Source organism: Mytilus californianus, unplaced genomic scaffold (assembly GCF_021869535.1).
Source record: "Mytilus californianus isolate M0D057914Y unplaced genomic scaffold, xbMytCali1.0.p SCAF_13, whole genome shotgun sequence".
In the NCBI taxonomy this organism is placed as follows: domain Eukaryota; kingdom Metazoa; phylum Mollusca; class Bivalvia; order Mytilida; family Mytilidae; genus Mytilus; species Mytilus californianus.
In genome coordinates this window covers 18,172,604-18,187,453 of record NW_026262615.1, presented here as the reverse complement: position 1 = coordinate 18,187,453, position 14,850 = coordinate 18,172,604, and the positions used below count along the sequence as shown (strand labels likewise).

At 31.9% G+C, this 14,850-nt stretch overlaps 1 long non-coding RNA gene across 1 annotated transcript; it reads left to right on the top strand.

Annotated features, from left to right (window-relative positions):
* The first annotated feature begins 1,169 nt into the window (after positions 1–1,169).
* Positions 1,170–14,148, top strand: LOC127723318 (uncharacterized). Its single transcript, XR_007991993.1, has 2 exons — positions 1,170–1,260; positions 13,113–14,148. It is a non-coding gene; the product is annotated as an uncharacterized LOC127723318 (long non-coding RNA).
* Positions 14,149–14,850: the final 702 nt, after the last annotated feature.

The following is a 14,850-nucleotide window of genomic DNA, read 5'->3' as shown; positions in this document are numbered from 1 at the left end:
CAATCATATGGGTTATTTGCATTGCATTTGATAGGTAAAGGCCCATGGGCACACAAACTTATCTGTTTCATAGTCTACACGATTACAAAAATGCATCAGATTGCGTAGGGGTATACGTAATGAACGGCAGTAGTTGTCTGATGCTTTAATCCCCAAAACACACATAGAATTTGGTATTAAGAGAGAGAGAGAGAGAGAGAAAATAGAGACACCGGGTACAGGATCTCCTGCCATGCAGTAACTGATGTGAACATAGGGAATAGGACACAATAGAAATGTTTTAGGTTTAACAACTTATGAGAATCGGATGGTATGAGTGCCAATGAGACAACTCTCCATCCAAGTCAAAATTTATAAAAGTAAACCATTATAGGTCAAAGTACGGTATACCAATTACATCCACATGCCGTTCGGTGACTGTCGCATTGACGTATATCCTTCGTCTACTTTTATACAGATTATAAATTCAACTTATTGAATGAAACATTTACCTTTCCGGTAGATGCAGATCATGTATTGTATTACTTTGTCTTTTTAATTAGAATGAGATTTAATGCCTATACATCATATTGTTAATTCTAATAAATTGTAATTTACTCTGTAAATATTTTGATACACGTGTTCCTTTTTCACAGCAAGTGTTTGTCCATATAAACCAGATCATACCATTTAAATCTAAACTTTAGTCAGCACTAAACCAGCACTAATTTATATTAACTGATCATTACTGAACTTGTTTTAAAATATTGTCATTTTAAAGTCAATCCTGTTTGTCGCGACACAAAAGAGCCTTTAGAGGTTTCAAGTCAATTTCTTCCTTCTTACTAATTTAGCCTCATTACCATATTATCCAAATAGAGACTAAATCAAATCTTCGTCAGAAGAGTGCTTTACATTCCCCAGAGTACAGAAGTGATCGTATGCATAATTTGAAGCTTATATTAACGTATTATGAAATTCATTATTAAGCGTCCGTAACACTTCATTGAGAGACTTAAATAAATTTCAGCTTGCAAGACCCTGAAAGAACACAACTATTCGATTATACTCCCATACAATGTTTTATCTCTCAGCTCATTGGTGCATTCCTCAGCCACAATTTGTATATATTTAATCAAGAGTTTGAACGACTAAGACACAAATTGTCGTAATTAACTTGTATAAATCGACCTTAATAGTAGCCGTTGTCAAGTACGCTTTTCATTCCAATAGTGGCTCTTGAACTGAACACCAGTTAGGATTAGAACAACCAGGCAACAGGTAGGATCGTTATGCTAGTTTAAATAAGTGTCAGTTCTTATATATTAACTATTTCCTGTCTATTTCCTCAAAATTACCAGTTATATGTTTAAGTATAAATTCTATTCAAATGCAATTTAAACATTTTGCAGTGCATATGAAATCAAGTGGTACAGATTGTACCATTTATGCATTTCTTTTTTTTTATTGAATTTATATTTTAAGTTACAAAAAACGTTTTTGACAAATTTTTATTGTCATTAATAATTTTTTATTCATGTAAATGATTACGGAAATTCCTCTCATTTTAATATTTTTAAGAAAATTTGGTATGATAAATTGAAGCTGGAATTTTGAAATATCGTTTACATTATTGAAAATTTAACATACTTTACACATCTGGTGCAGTAAATTTAATGCCGTTAATTTTATTACGGGATTTAAAATGCTTTATTCAATTTCAACATTTGCTTCTTACTTAAGTTACGAATATATCTACCTCATTAATTAAAGCTCTAACTATTCACAAAATTTTTTTGGCAAAAGGATATATACCAAGGGAAAATACTAATCCACAAGTTACAACTGGTTAAATGTTTCTTTTAAGTCAGTTCAGAAAGTACTGGGGATTCATTAATATAAGTTGGGTTCAAATTTTTGGTGGATTTCATGACAATGGTAAACCATGATTTTAGATATTCAGCAAAGTACAAATTTCTTATCGACATGTATGCCAGTTTTGACAAAAAATAAACGAAATCAAATATCCACGAACATTTGCACAGTACATACTAAACTACACGACTCAACAGTATTTAAGAAAATAACAGCCAAATTGGTTTTTTTCAGTATTCAGGCAAATATAATCTATAAAGTTGTCTTAGTGTTTTTAATAAGGATTCAATTATTATTTTTAATGGCTTTATAATAATATTAGAATACAGCTGATTATGCACTTGAAAATAGGGATGAGAATAAATAGTTTAGACTGAGCACTTTAGATGATCACAATCAATTTACAAAGACAATAATACGACTTAAACATATCAATATTGTAATACTTGAATCTCAGAGCTGAATGCAATTTAATAAATATAATATAGTATTATCATTATCATTTTGATCACTGCCATTTTACCTAGTTTCGTCTGTTACCTATTCTAACCTCAGACTCGCACTTCTTTTAAACTGATTTTTACTGTGCAAATTGCTGTGTGTTTGTTTATTACACATTGACTAGAGGTATAGGGGGAGGGTTGAGATCTCCCTAAACATGTTTAACCCAGTCACATTTTTCCGCCTGTCCAAAGTCGGGAACCTCGAGCTTGTGTTAGTCTTGTGTGTATTTACATTTGGTTCATTTGTATGTTTCGTAGTTTAGTGTGGCGTCCATTTCGCTGAACTAGTATACCTTATTGTTTAGGGACCAGCTGAATCCTGCATCCGGGCATCTCGCTGCGTTGAAGACCCATTGGTGGCCTTTGTCTGTTTTCTGCTGTTTGGTCTAGTTGTTGTCTCTTTAAGACATTCCCCTTAACCATTCTCAATTCTATAATACAATTTTTAAGAATAACAATATTCAAAATTCAGCTTCAACGGAAATATGGCAATGCTTCAAACTTAGGATATAGAATACAGAGTTTCGAAAACAGAATATTTGGTAGTGGATATTGCAAATTTGAAAATAACCAAGCTAAGATACATAATTTTTGAATGTCCTCTTGGTATCGTCTGACGCTCTATAATAGAATATTTACACTTTAAAGCTAATAATCTTTATTGTGAAAGTGTCACACAAAATCGGAGTGTAGCATCAATATATATTGTCATCTGATGATTGTATGCGATGTTTGGAGAATTTTTATTTGGAATATTATTATGTTTCAGCTCATCTTTTTTTTCATTGAAAACTTATTATCAAAAATAGACTAAAAACTAACATACGGTTTAGCACCATATCTAGTAAAGATAAACACAAATTTAATGTAATATTTTCTTTACTTTAGTCATTTCGACCCTTTTGTCATTACTATTTCATTTGTGTGTATTTGTAAATGTGATGAACAATAACTGTTTGTCTTTTTGTTTTTAATGCTGTAGTAATAAATAATATAAAACTCTTCATTTTGGAAAAAAAAACAATATACCGAAATTGTGTTTTAGAATATTTTTCTCCTAATTCGTTCATTCAGCTCCAAAAGACAGTTTAGGTTTTACATAATCTATTTATGCTGAACTATATTTTTTTCATTCTCGCGAGATTTGCTATGTATCACACTAATTGGAAGTTTATTTTGAAATATAGTCTCCTGAGAAATAATTTGTCAAATATTGTTCTAGAGTTTGGTAAAATAATCCGAATAAAATCATGTGTCATGTTTCATTCAACTTTTCATTCGTACGACTAATCAACTGATCATTATGCTTTCAAAGCCATATATCACAAAGCTTAACTTTTGTCCTACGTAACCTGTATAGTTACAAATTGATCAGCTCAAATTATATCTTCTTTTCCTCTGTCTATTTGTGTATTTTTTTTTGCATGTCATTCTCTGTACCTTTGATTGTATTGGTTTTTAGAGAATAAAGTATTGTATTCTATTGTATTGTATTGTATTGTCATTTGTCTATACGACGATACTCCTTTATGAAGCAAAAAAGGTAAAAAGTTTTAAAAAAACTACTTGCCCTTCCGAAGCACATGATATAAGCCATGTTTATTGAAGTTTGGGTCTATCGACCTTAGTTTTCTAGGATTATTTATCTATTTTTCTTTCGGCCACGGTGATATCTGTGCAACCACTACTTACCTTACGATTTATATTACCATGTTAAGATCTTCATATTTTCAAGACTAAATATTGATAATTGAGAAAATACCACAAACTAATTAAGAAGCACTGGAAGGGTAAGCAAATTTATCACCAATAAATGGTGTAATTTATTTAATCATCTGTCCTACTATTGCAAGCACACCGTATAGTTATGCATAATTATGATAATAAATACTTTGAATAGTATATCAGCAAGTTTATTAGAAGTGTCGTCATTCCGTGTCAATTTGAAAACAAATGTATTGGTTAGATTAAATTCTCAATTACAACCAAACATGGTTTCAACAACACTTTGGAATGTTCATTTAAACATTTGTCTTCAGATTTATTCTGTCACTAAGAATTACACAGAATTATTATGTAACTAGAAAAACTTGAAATCGTTAGAATTGCACAGTATTAATCAGTAACTAGAAAAAAAAACGTGACGATATTGTGGAAATGCACAATAAATGAAAAGAATGGAAACAGCCTCAGAAATTCAGAAGAACAAATTAGTAGTAAAAAATAAAACACCAATAAATAAAGACCAATGACAATATTTCGTATATTTCCATATCCAACGAATATGTTCCAGTGCTATGTTCCTTTTGGAAATTTGGGTCCTCAATGCTCTTTAACTTCATGCTTCAATTGGCCTTTATAATTTTTTGATTTGAGCGTCACTGCTGGGTCTTTTGTAGACGAAACGCACGTCTGGTGTACACAGTTTTAAACCTGGTATCTATGAAGAGTTTATTCATCGTTTGTGACATTATCGACTAATACTTTTTTGCCACGATTTTGTTGGCCTCGTTTTGACATCTGAGTTTTGATTTTCCTTTTTGTATCTTCAGCCTGTTATTTTAAATGAATTCATACTTGTCATGATCAACAATAGGGATACCACATGTTTTGGCAGTATTTGTTTTTTTTACGGAGCAACAGAAATCACCTTCTATTTCTTTGGTCTTTAGTTATCTGTATAGTGCCTTCAGGACTGTTGTTTGTCTTTTAGTTGTTTTTTTTTGTTTTGTTTTCTGCCATGGTTGTTCTCGACCTATGATTTTTGATTATCACATTTGTGTCTCCTGTTGCTTTTTAACAATAAATACTGTATAAGTTGAGGCTTATAAACCTTTAAAGTAAGAAAGTATTTATTTTTATGTACTTTGAAAGAAAAGAAACACTTTGTAGTGTATTTTGAAAGACACCTGTCCAAAGTCAGGAACCTGTCCCGAGGATGAGCGGTTGTCATCTGTTTAAATTGATCTGCTTTAATGTCATTATCTAAAAACAGGCTTTTTTCTTTATGATTCTTTCACATATATTTCATCAGGTTATCTTTGCCTCTTTCTTTATTCAAAACATTTTATAACATAAACGGTATTGGATTTGCTCATGCTCGAAGGTCATACGGTATCATGCAGAGTTTAAGATGTTTTTCCGTCGGTCATTGGTTGTTTGGGAGAGCATTCCACATCTAATTTATATAGAAAGGTTATCAAACATTAAGTTGCAAGTTACGCCTGAATGTAAATTAGAACATAATTAAATTACTTGATATAATTTGCATGATCACTTGATATACCTTGCAGAATCACTTGATATATAACTTATCAACGTATTTTATAAAAGTAACACGACGGTTGTCACATGTTTAGCAGGATTTGCTTACCCTCCCGGAGCATCTGAGATCACCTCAGGTTTTAAGTGGGGTTCGTGTTCCTCAGTCGTTGGTTGAATGTGTGTTGATGACTGTTTTTTGGTTGTTTTTCATTTTGCCATGGTGTTGTCCATGTTGTCAGTTTGTCTTTCACTCATGAGTTTAAATATTCCGTTGGTATCTTTCACATCCCTTCAAAAACTTGTAAGCATTGATTTCTGTAAACGTTTACAGTTCTTCTAACTCAAATTTATGCAATAACGGGACGACTATTTATAGGATATAAGCATATCCATTTTCTAACAACAACCCCCTGAAAAATCAAATGGTCGTTCCCCAACGCAACGCGAGTATGGAATTTATTGTGTTGTCTGGATTATTATTTTCATAGAAATATACAGTCATATATAAATAGTTGTCGCCTTTTATGCGTCATGGCTGAAATGATAATCACGAATTGAATTGAATTGGATTGCGTTTAAAATTTAGTATCAGAATTATCAGTTGTAAGAAGTGTTTGAATCACATGTCTTAATGAAGAACTTACATTACTGTACATACTATAGAATAACGTTGAGTAGTACTATATTTTACTTATGATTCATTGGTAATTTAATGATTCTATCGATTTAAAGCATGGGTTAGACATTCCTTTTACATTTTTTTATTCTAATGAATTCGTCTTATAATTCAAGGCTATTGCATTATTCACTAATGTTCAGTAGATCTAGTCTTGTTTTGCTCCAATAGAGTTATGAGGAAGAACAACTGAAATCGACCTTCATACGTGTTAAAGTCACCATCATGAATAGGTTGACCGATATGATATGTGTGTGTCTCAACTCACTAGCGACATGTTTACGCCCTCTTAGATCTTTACATACCAGAAAAGTCGTTCTTTGTAATTTTGCCGATTGAGTCCTAAAGATGACTTTCTAATTCATGCATTTTCCCGCACATATGCTATGTCAAAATGATTATGTTATTACATCACAGTAAGAACTGATTGTCCAATGACGTCATTTACGCCGATTCAACTCGAGTCAACCGGTGAATTTTAAGCCTAGTACCTTTTGTTAGCTGTCCTATATGTTCTCCCATTTATTTGTATTGTGGTCCTGTCATGTGATGTTGTCATTTTGGTGTTGTGTTTGAAGTTGCCATAAAAGCGGGAGGTTTGGCATGCCACAAAACCAGGTTCAACCCACCATTTTTTTCTTAAAATGTCCTTTACCAAGTCAGAAAAATGGCCATTGCTATATTATAGTTCGTTTCTGTGTGTGTTACATTTTGATGTTGTGTTTTTGTTGTGTCGTTGTTCTCCTCTTATATTTGATGTGTTTCCCTCTGTTTTAGTTTGTAACCCGGATTTGTTTTTATCTCTATCGATTTATGAGTTTCGAACAGCGGTATACTACTGTTGCCTTTATTTATCATTCATAAAAAAAAAACAAATAGAGATTGTTCTATTCCAGAAAGGTTCATTTTGACTGAGTTTGGATTCACATGGTGGGTGATGCATACATAACAGGAGACGATAACCCTGTTGACACACTCCGTCTCGCTCCTTTTGGACTTTTGTGGTTCAAGTTGTCATCTTAATCGATTTATGAGATCAACACATCGATGAATTATTGCTGCCTATATTTGATTTATTTATTAGCGTATCTCAATGAATCTTTCATAAAACAATTGTATATAATGAAATATTGAAAGAAAATTAAGGAAAGGTGGTATAATAGCTAATTATACAACTATTCACCAGAGACCATATGTGAGCAACTTTAAAGATTGTTTTAATTCATGCAATTGTCCGCACATATGCTACCGTACGGCCTTCAACAATAATCGATCCCATATTGTAAAGTCAGCTATAAAAGGCACCGAAATGGCAAAATGTGAAACAATTCAAACGAGAAGATGTATCCTAAAACAATTAACGAAAGACAAATGAGACATACAACAACCACTGAACTACAGGCTCATGTCTTGGGACTAGCAGATAAAAAAAATGAGGCGAGGTGAAGCATGTGAGCGGTCAACTTTCCCTTAACCTGAGAAAGTGGTCTTACAACCCAACGTAAGATCAAAATAAGTTTGTCAAATATATAGTATGGTTCATTATTCATGTTGATAAGGTTTTTTAATTTACAGTTCACTATTTTATTGAAAAAAATACAAACAATTTCAAAATACCATTGATTATTCATTGTCCAATTAAAGATCAACACAGGTAAATTGTACTGTTAGTAAAATCACAAAAACGATATCAGGCTTTTAGTTCGGTAATTATAAGCCAGAGGAGCGTATAATTTTCATAGACTCATCAGTGGCGCTCGAATCAAAACAGTTGTAAAGCGAAATCAATAATACCATATAAGTTGAAGAGCATTTATAACCACAAATTCCGAAAAGTAACGCTTTTCCATGACAAAATTAAGCGAGTTTTATTGTCTGCGGTTGTTAAATAGTTGTCAAAGTAAAATCAATGTCAATCGATTGTCTGAACCTTAATTCAATTACAATATTTGATTGTATTTTTTCAACGTGATGTGCTGCATTTTTGAAAATCAGAAAGCATACATTCCAGTGGTTTTTATTGTTCCTTGTTATTGTAGATATTGACTAAGTAAACACCTGTATATCATCGAAGATTGTAAGTCATTTAATTATATGTTTCGTTTTTTGTAAGTGTCAAAGTGACGTGTGCACCAACGTCTGCTTTCATTCATATAATATGCTAACTGGCGAATATCCTTTGATTTGATCAATGGTCGTTCATATCTAACGACAATAGATACTTACTAATTGGTAATAGTCGATAGGTTAGCTTTGGAAGTATGATTTTTACCATGTTTTTAGGCGGTCCGTGTTCATTCATAATTTTATCTAATTACCCTGTGAATATCACACATTCGCAGTATCTACTTATAGTGAACATTTATAATAGGGTTCACCTGGAGGTGCAATGGACGTTCCCATTTTGAATTTACCTTGGAGTTGGGTATTTTTGTTAATACTTGTTCATCATTTAGGCCTATCACAACGTGCACATATTAAAATAAGAAATACAAAATGTAAAACATGGCGGGATCATTTGGAATGAAATTTAAGTCATTACCAACTAGTTTTGACTCGATGGTAGAGAATAAACTCATTATAGATACCAGGATTTAAATTTTGTACGCCAGAAGACAAAAGACGCATCAGTGACGCTTGAATCCAAAAAGTTAAAAAGGCAAAAAAAGGTACGAAGTTGAAGAGCATTTAGGTCCAAAAATTCCGAAAGGTGGTGCCAAATACAGCTAAGGTAATATATTCCTGGGTAAAAAATCCTTAGTATTCATAAACAGTTAATTTATAATTAGGAACATATCAATGATAATTCATGTCAAGATAGTAGTGTTGACTACTGCCTTTGGGGAGAAACTTTGTTCATTCGTTGTGAACACAGAATAAAAATAAAATTGCAATATAAAAATTGTTTCACAACAAATACCTGAACGAGCGTAACATACTATATTTGTTTTTTTTCTGGTAAACTCTTATGTTACATAATTGTATGTTCCATTAAACATGTTAAATTTGTCTGATACTTCAATTATTTTTTAAAGTTTATTTACTGCGTTGGGGGCCATTCTATTGTAGATCGAAGCATGATATGGCTATGGGCCTTATCATAAAATACACGTGAGTTCCATCCCCGGTTTGTGTATTGTTGTTGGTGATCAATCTTAGCTCTCTGTGTTTTTTTGTGGACTGTGATATTTTTGTAGTTTTTCTCTTGGCCATGGTATTTTCTAGTGTTTTTGACTTTTGATATCTCTCTTGGTATGATCTCCCTGTTTTTTTAAATTATCATAGCTGCCTACGAGTTAGTATTACATGTGTCGAAAATGAGAGACGACTTTTACACAAGTAATGTACAAACTTGAAAATTCATAGTATGAAACCAAGGAGTTGACAATTAAATATTTTTTAATACTGTGCATTCATAATTATTCGTTGGATACCAATTTTCGTGAATTTCGTGGGTACAGGTGAACCATGAATTCAAATGTTCAACAAATTACAAATTTTCTATAGACTTTGTATGCAGAGATCGGCAAAACCACGAAATCAAATATCCACGGAAATCCAAGTTTTCCACAATTCACGAAAATTGATACCCACGAAAATAAATGAATATACAGTGGAAAATTTTCTAGTTCTATATTTTCTAATTATTCATGCAAATGTTCCTCTGCATTCGAAAACAATTTTAATTTAGCCAATTTGATGCAGAAGCATTCAGAACAATCAGAAAAAATGATTGATTGAATTTCCTCTTCCCTCAAAAAGTTTCGTGTTAATAAGGAAGAAGAATTTAAAGTTTAATTGAATCTTATCAGAAATTCTTAACTCAATTGAAATACTTTGAAAATATTTGTTTATTCTATTTAGAATTTTGTTAAAAGTTTGAAAAACTTAAATCATGGTGCATTGTAATTCATATAAAATATTGTTTACTGTTCACGCAAGTTGACCTAACAAAATTTTAATCTGGTATCTATAATGAGTTTGTTGAAATATTACCTTATTTCATTGAAACATCATTCAATATCGATACACCTCTAACCTCAATTACATTGGATCTTTCTGTAAGTGTATATTTACTGAACTAGTACACAATTTTATTTAGGGGCCAGCTGAGGAATACCTCCGGGTGCGGAATTTTCTCGCTGCGTTGAAGACCCATTGGTGGCCTTATGCTGTTGTCTGCTCTTTAGTCGGGTTTGTTATTTCTTTGACATATTCCTCATTTCCATTTTCAATTTTATTACATAAAAAGTTATCTAGTAATGGAATACAGAGCGTTTAAAAAATGCATATTAAACCCTCGGTTTTTGAAGATTGGAAAGTTTAACGAGATAATGTGATGATTATGAACTTGCACTATGCCAAACCGTTAGTGGTATCGGTTTATTTTGTAGTGTTTATGTACATTTGGTTTCAAGTCCTACGTTCTTTCCTTTACAGGCAAATCATAATCATTAACACAGACATAGTGGTTTACTTTTATAAATTTTTACTTGGATGGAGAGTTATCTCATTGGCACTCATACCACATCTTCTTATATCTATATAGTTTGAAATATTCTTTCTCGCTATGAAAAAATAATACAATCTGAGTGTCTTTATGTAGAAATATATGCATGTACATGAACCCTGGTATATCGATGTGTACAGTTCAGTGTATGAAATCTTTCTTATTATTACTATTTCGTTCAAACCAACAGCCGCAAATGTTATTGAGTTTTCCAAGGGATTAGAGTAATGAATCTTGCAAAAAACTTTAATTTATTCAGTTATTGTCATCTTAGTAAAGGTACGAACGCCGTATACCATACTAAATACTTACTTTATCTACAAATTCTTGTTGTAACAATTCAGCCGTTTTGATAGTGCAGCTTTATCTGTCTATAATAGAGGCGAAAGAATGCATAGCGACATTAAACTTATAAGTTAAAGAGAAATTGACAATGTCACGGCAAATATACAAAAATACAATCAAGTAAATAAAACACTACAGATAGCAGGCCGTTTCTTTTTGCGTTGTTATTGTTGTATATTTTTCATTTTTGAGCATTTTATAGCTTGCTATGCGGTATGAATTTGTCTCATTGTTGAAGGCCATACGGTGACCTATAGTTGTTAACTTCTACATCCTCGACTTATAATCAGTTACTGTCCCTTCCTTATCTTCTCCTTCTTTGTAGAATCTCATATTTTTCCAATTAGCAAAATGTGTTTTCAAAGCTTTGCTCAACTACTCAACTACTAATGTTACACATACAATTATAATTAAATTGGTGAATTATACAGGAGATCAAATAACAAAAAAGACAAAGTTTCACAAGCGCAAATGCTATCTTTCAGTTGATTTATTAGTTTATATTCATTCAAGGTTTCGTATTGGTTAAGTTATTTTTCAATTAGTTATTGATATGAACTTCTTAAACTTCAAAGTTGTAAACAAGGGATGGTATTTTAAGGCTGATTTGATCATGAGAAATTCGTTGGAACTAGAAATAGCATGCTATAATTGTTGATCACACTTGTCATCTGAACAAAATAATATTATCCTATGTCTGAAGACGTAGTTTTACTGAGGGTTCATTCAAATGACATTGTGTCGGCAGTGAAGGAGGATTTAAAAAATAATTATTTTTAATTATAAACCTAATGTCTTTGAAAAGTTTTTAAAATATATTTCAATAACAATTTTCACAAAAAGTCCGTAATGCACTACCGTCTCTAAAAAAGCTTTTTTTATCAGAGAGAACAACATTATATGTTACACCTCCTGCACTACAAACGGAGCGAAGCATGTTGTACCTCCTTATATGTATGAATCACGCGTCATGCGAATCTACACTATGCAAATGCCAATATAAAGAAGGGGCAGCATCGGTAAATTTACAAATCAGATTACTATTCTGGTGTTTAAAAATCAACAGCCGAGAAATCACGTGTATCATGTGTGTTGAGACACCGACACATCATATCGGTCAAATGATTTGTGAAGGTAAAAAGCGCTTCGGACGCATGAAATTTATTAAGTGTTGTTTTTAATTTATTTAAGTACCATAAACTGTGAATTATGCCTATTTCAGTCGTCCTTCCAAATAAATCACGAACACAGTAGTCAGAAATGTAATGTTGAAATGAAATTTTATTAATGTGGTCATTTTATGTAAATTTTCTGTTCATGAAATGTTACAATCATTCTAAAAACTTAGAAATTTTCTACCTCAGACATGTGGTCAATTTTCTGTTCATGAACTTTACAATCTTTCTAAAAACTTAGATCTTTCTACCTCAGACATAGATAGCCTTTCAAAAATTCAAATGGAACTTAACATCCACGAATTCCAACATCTTTATGTACTTCATGTAATGTTGGGTTTCATTATAATTTGAATTGTTTGTTTTAAGAATGAATTTTTGGTTTTCAATGCTCTTCAAACTTCTTAATTGACCTCTTGGTCGTCAAACTGTTTAAATTTTATATGTATTATATATAAAACAAAACGCGCGTATTGTTTTCTAAGTTATAAGAATTATCATCAAAGCATGAGAGAGGGGGAGTTACATAAATTTGATGTGTCTTAAGAATGAGACCAAATACTGTTTGTGTTAATATAACTTGTGGGAGCTGATTCCTTTGTAATAAATTATTGTAAAATATTTACCAATAATGTTTTACAATAAACATACACCATACATTATTACATTATTTACTATTTTACTCTATACCAGCCAGGCATGTCACATTTTTGTAGGAAGTTTGCATTGACAATGAATTAAAATAAAACTAATTAACCTTTAAAATATGACTTTTATATTTTCAGATCAATTCAACATGAACGTCTGGAAAGCAACCATTAGTGCAATTATTATGGCATTTGTTATTTTATGTGACCATACTGTGGCTTCAATTAATCGGGATGCTATTTATGGAAATATAGAATTGCCAACGAGAGGTTCCGAACAAACAGATATTGAAAACGAGGCTGGAAACAGTGCTACATGTAAATTATGCGCAAACGACGATATTGGTCTCAAATATATATGTCAATCTTTCACACCTGATGTTGACGGATGTATGATGTATGCCCTTAACAGTCTGCACAAAGCTTACAAAGCTGACTTGAAGGGTTCTTTCAGACGTACACGAAAACAGTTCTCCGTTAACGGTGCACTGTCCTCGATCGCCAGTATGCTCAATGGAGAACAAACGAGAAGCAGAGACGCACTTCTGAGATCCAGAATTCAAATGATGGGTTAATTCCATTAAACTGTTACCTGTCATATACTGAAACATTATACTTTAAAATATTTTTTACATCCTGTTTATTGCTCACTGTTGTGGCATTGCACATTGGCACATGATTGAAGTATTTTATTTTCATTTCAATTTAAGATATGAAATTAACACTGGCTCACACTGTTCATGACCAAGGGATATACTATTTGTAACGAACAATATACTAAATGATTCATCAATGTACTTATACCAGCTGTTTGAGTTATTATTTGTTTACAAATGATAAGCCATTTTGTTTCATATTTTTCATCATCAAGAGACTTGTAATATTTATTTTTTCTGTGACAATCTATTTTTTATTTCTTATATTTTAAGTTGAAAATAATTTACTAGATTACTAACGAACTGATTATCATAAAAAACTGTGTAATTTTTCCGAGTTTCTTTGCCCATATCTTTATATGTAGGAATTTTGATTGCAGACAAACCGTCGACATATTTTTAATGTATGTAATATGTTCTTATTGCAAAGAGGCATCAGACATTGATAATCCTTTTAGCACATTCACCTGAATCGTTCTAAGGTCACATTGTTCAATAAAAAATTGTAAAACACCCTACATATTTTTTCTTCTTCTTCAAATCAGCATACTACATGTATGATATATTGGCTCTCAATAATGACGACTTCAGTATGTACACTAAAGGGATTTATCCTGCCAAACTGACTTTAAATAAAGCTAATACTAACAATGACCACTGTCCTTTCCTCAATCTTGATTTCTATATCTTTAACAGGAAACTTAATACCAAAATTTATGATAAAAGAGATGATTTTTCATTTCCTATTGTTAATTATCCATTTTTAGATGGTGACGTTCCCTTGTCGCAATCTTATGGTGTTTATATATCTCAACTTGTTCGATTCGCTCGTGTATGTAACAACGTATTTGATTTCAACGAAAGAAATCTCTGTATTACTGAAAAATTATTACACACGGGTTTTCGATATCACAAACTAGTCAAAACATTTACTAAATTTTATCATCGATACAAGGACATCGTTCGTAAATATAAATCAACATGCAGACATTTTCACATCCAATGTTTTATGGTAATATTTATTACAAAGCACAAAAATGTCGGCATTCACCTCAAAAGCTAACCAAACCTTTACACAGACTTATTCGGAAAGGATATAGTTACGATACTGTTGTCAAGTCATTAAGAATTGCATATTTTGGTATTAATATTGATTCACTCATAGGGTCTTTGCATCGGAAGTAAACACATTTAAAACCAGTTGCTGGCATGATACGGGT